Source organism: Aulostomus chinensis, chromosome 17 (genome assembly GCF_037954235.1).
Source record: "Aulostomus chinensis isolate RoL2024-O1b breed Wild chromosome 17, RoL_Achi_v1.0, whole genome shotgun sequence".
Classification (NCBI taxonomy): Eukaryota; Metazoa; Chordata; class Actinopteri; order Syngnathiformes; family Aulostomidae; genus Aulostomus; species Aulostomus chinensis.
The window spans coordinates 24428816-24432682 of NC_141336.1; the positions used below are offsets into that span (position 1 = coordinate 24428816).

General features: G+C 44.9%; 1 long non-coding RNA gene across 1 annotated transcript; it reads right to left on the reverse strand.

Annotated features, from left to right (window-relative positions):
* Positions 1–923: 923 nt before the first annotated feature.
* Positions 924–3501, reverse strand: LOC147246870 (uncharacterized). The gene is made up of 3 exons (XR_015109814.1): positions 3376–3501; positions 2229–2332; positions 924–2127 (listed from the first exon to the last, which is right to left on the reverse strand). It is a non-coding gene; the product is annotated as an uncharacterized LOC147246870 (long non-coding RNA).
* Positions 3502–3867: the final 366 nt, after the last annotated feature.

Here is a 3867-nt window from a genome sequence, read left to right on the forward strand (position 1 = left end):
CTTTTACCTTCTGGTACAGCAGCTTAGCACAGCACATACAACCAGCTGTGTTATGCAATAAACACTGGCTCATGATGTTAACAACATATTCAAACCCACTTCTTCTGTTCATGATGTCTCCCCGAAAGAAAACTCTGTCCAGGTTTAAGTGAACTGGTCTCAGACTTTAGTCTTGTGACATGAATGTGATGTGAATGTGATAAGATTTCCAAGAACTCACCAACACAGACTCTCTTTGTCGTGTGGATGGGGTTTTTTCTTCTCTTGACACAAAAGCACAACATGGTGAAGTCAATTCATTTTGTCACATGGAGAATTTCTGTCTCTTCAGCTGTGCACATTTAATGCAATTAGCAGCAGAACGTTGGGACTTATTGATCTTCCAGGTTGGTATAAAGCCTCTTTTATATTTCTCATTTTCGCCCTGCAGTGGCGCCATGCTGTTCACAGTTCAGATTAGATTCAAGATTCATTCCACGTGTTTGGTCACCACACGGCTTTCCTCTCTGTTCATGCAACACGCCTGCACCTGATCACCGCTTGTTCTTCTGCATAAACTTTGCAGACCAGTAAGACCTGGGCCGCCGCGAGGTCCAGCCATGTACGCCGTTTCCCGGCGCCTTTCACTCATTTCACAGCTCATCAGGGGAGCCTTGGAAGAGAGATTGATCCAACGTACTTGTGATGATCCTCAAAAATGCTGCTCACTCACTGAGCAATCTAAAAAGTAATAGTCTTGTCATAAACACTCATCCACAAGGCTGAAGTCGCTCAGCAGCTCACCAATAAATTCAGCATACTGTCACCTGAATAATCCAATTGGCTAAAGGACCCGTGATGATCCTGGAGATGGAGGAGGATAATGTCTTTCCAGTCCCCCACCTCCACAGTCCTTGTGGCTGTCTTTGACCGAGGAGCTGTCATGCTAAGCCCTGCAAGCATAATCATTAGTGTGTTATTTATTTTTTATCATTCATTAACTTGCGGTCAGCAGTTGGGCAGATAAACAGGGCAGAAGTGACTGTCTTCTCTAATGAGAGCAATAACTCCAGTTAAATGAGATGATTCTATCACAGTGACGTTCAGAGAGAATTAATTTGTAGGAAGTTGAGTCACGCTTTTTATGTGAGAATCAATACCCCTGAGTTGTGAGCTTAATGACAAGCATCTTGACATTAATGAAAACAGCAGTAATGAGTGAATTACATTGGTGGTAAAATGCTGCCAATGAACGGCAATCGTTCTGAATTGCTGTCTCTCCTGCTTATTGCCAACATCATTTGTTGACTGAAGGAGGTTTGTATGACAGCAGCACTCCAGGAAAGGTCAACCAAGAGGTCAGCTGCAATTAACAGCACTCCACTGACCTTCTGCAGGACTTAAAGTTTCACACCCAAATTGCAGAAAATAATATTCAGTTTCTCATTGCGAGAGAAATAACTTGCTATTGTTCTGCTGGGGATTCTTTCCCCTCGGAGGTGTTAAAATGCTTGTGGGTGGCAAATAAAGGCCATTAAACGTGGTGAAATGCTGGAGCCACACACACACACACACACACACACACACACACCCCCCAGAGAAAACAAAGAACAAGTGATTCCATGATGATCCTGAGGAGGTCATGGCAGATGTGCTTCATTTATACTCCAAAAAGCTGCAATTAAGTCAGCACAAACAGGAATGAAGAACATTTCAGGGAGCATCAAGCCCAGCTCAGGTCCCCCTCCAGCCTGATTCTGTTGGATTCGCCTCCAGGATTATGAACGCAGAACTTGACTTCATGCATTTACTCCTGGTATTAATATGCATCTCCATCGTCCACCTTCAGATCCCATCACACGCTTTCCCTCTCGGCTAAATGTCATGTCTTCTTTGTCTGATGAATGTGTGCAGGAGCATTTCCGGTGGCAGGCAACTCCTTTGTTCACTGGTAAAAAAAGAAAAAGATGCTCGCCAGTTCTGAACTTGTTCAAGTCCAGACTTCTGCTGGCTTCTTGAAGGAGGAGAAGGAGCCGCGCTTTCAACCACTGGAACACGAACGACAGCAGAGGAGAACGCTGTCATGTTGCCGCTTTTACTTCAGCTGTGCTCCAGACCACCGCTGACCAGGAGGCAATCTGGTCCAGACTGGTGGGAGAGAATCGTCATGGTAACCAGCACAGATGAAGACTGCATGTCAAACCTACACATCCACCGTTAGCCTTCATTTTGCAAAAATCTCAACACACCAGTGTGAAACTCCCTCTCTGAAGCTGCTTTGGCAGATCGGATGACGATCCCTCCTCCGTGGATGTCAGGTACGTTCACGCCCTCCCTCACTCTCTGACTGCATCTGATATAAGAATACATATCTTAAAGCCAAGTGTGCGTGGAGTCCTAGTTCAAGTCCAGTCTGAGACGGGCACACTGGCACCCCCAGTGTGAGTCTCCCTGCTCTTTTCCCCCCCCACTAGTTTGAAAGCTGTTACATCTCATCTGTTGTTTTTGGGGCATTTGTTTTTTCCCAGGCAGTCTCATTATGCACCCATTATCAGTTTAACAGAGGTAATTTGGGTCCTAATTCCAACCAGTTTGAAAATAAGCAACAGGGTAGCGCATCCAAATTCTGTGTCCGTGTCATTGGCATAGCCAAGCAGAATGCCATAATTGGGTAACGTGTTCCTAATGCCTCTAATGAACTCCGCTCATTTGCATGCCTTTCTAAGCCTGATACGCCAAGTAATTATCTTTCATAAACCACCATGAAAATTAATGCACAGTAACTAATCTGCAGCTATGATGTTGAAAAAAATATTGCACAATATTTGTGTCAGCTTAGAAACTAAAGCCCAAGAAGCAACAATGGAAGTGTAATCAGAACACAGTCATGTCTGATGGCATTTCAGTTTTGGTTGGAGTGTCACGTTGACAGATACGAGCAGGAGAGAAGCTTTTTGGAATGGAAACTGCAACATTATGATTAAAGACTCCCCTCATCGTGCACTGCTGTGGTGACTATGCTTACTGAACTGAGCCACTCTGGTAGGAAACAGATTTTCTTGTGGTTTTTTTTTTAGTTTCATGCCACAATTTGCAGCTTTTCAGTGCCCTTAAAAGAGCTTTGATTCTCAGCCAGTGTCTATTTGAACCAGCAACATGTTTATGACGGATGCCCAAAGCCTAGTTATGGTTAAAACGTCACAATAACTTGTAGCACAGATTTACAGATCATGCATTCAAAGTATCTCTCCTTTCGTCCCACAACATTTGCTGACGTTAGCTGCAAGTTCTGTGACGGCTCAGAACCTAGGAACCCAAAAGCACAACTGTTCAGAGACAGGAGCTGAGTCCCATATACTATTATCACTCCAGAAAATTCCAGCAGGGGTCACAAACCGGGCAGACAACGCCAAGGAACGGGGCAAAGCTCAAGACGGGGAAACAGGCAGGATGGCAGGTAACAGGTGAGCAGCCAGAATAATCCACAAACACAGGAGCGCGACGCAAACACACTAAACAATCTGGCAAGAAGCAGGAGAACGCAGACCAGTATATAAGGAGTGACTGATGAGTCAATGGGATCCAGGTGAGGAGGTGGGCGGGGCAACTCAGGTGAGGGAAATGAGGTGATTGCAGGGCAGACGGGTGTGGCAGGGTCTGCAGTGACGGGAGAGTTGGTGATCAGGCAACTCGTCTCTAAGACTGTGGCCCGTGACATGTTCTTACCATTTCCAAGAAAATATTTCAAACATCATTAGTTCTTGGAAGAGTGTTTGTTAAATAATGTCACATAATCAACAGGTTAAATAATGGAGACCAAATGTCTTAACTGCACCAGTCTGTTTTTGAGAATCCAGCCTTTAGGTGCAACCTTCTGGGTCCAAATAA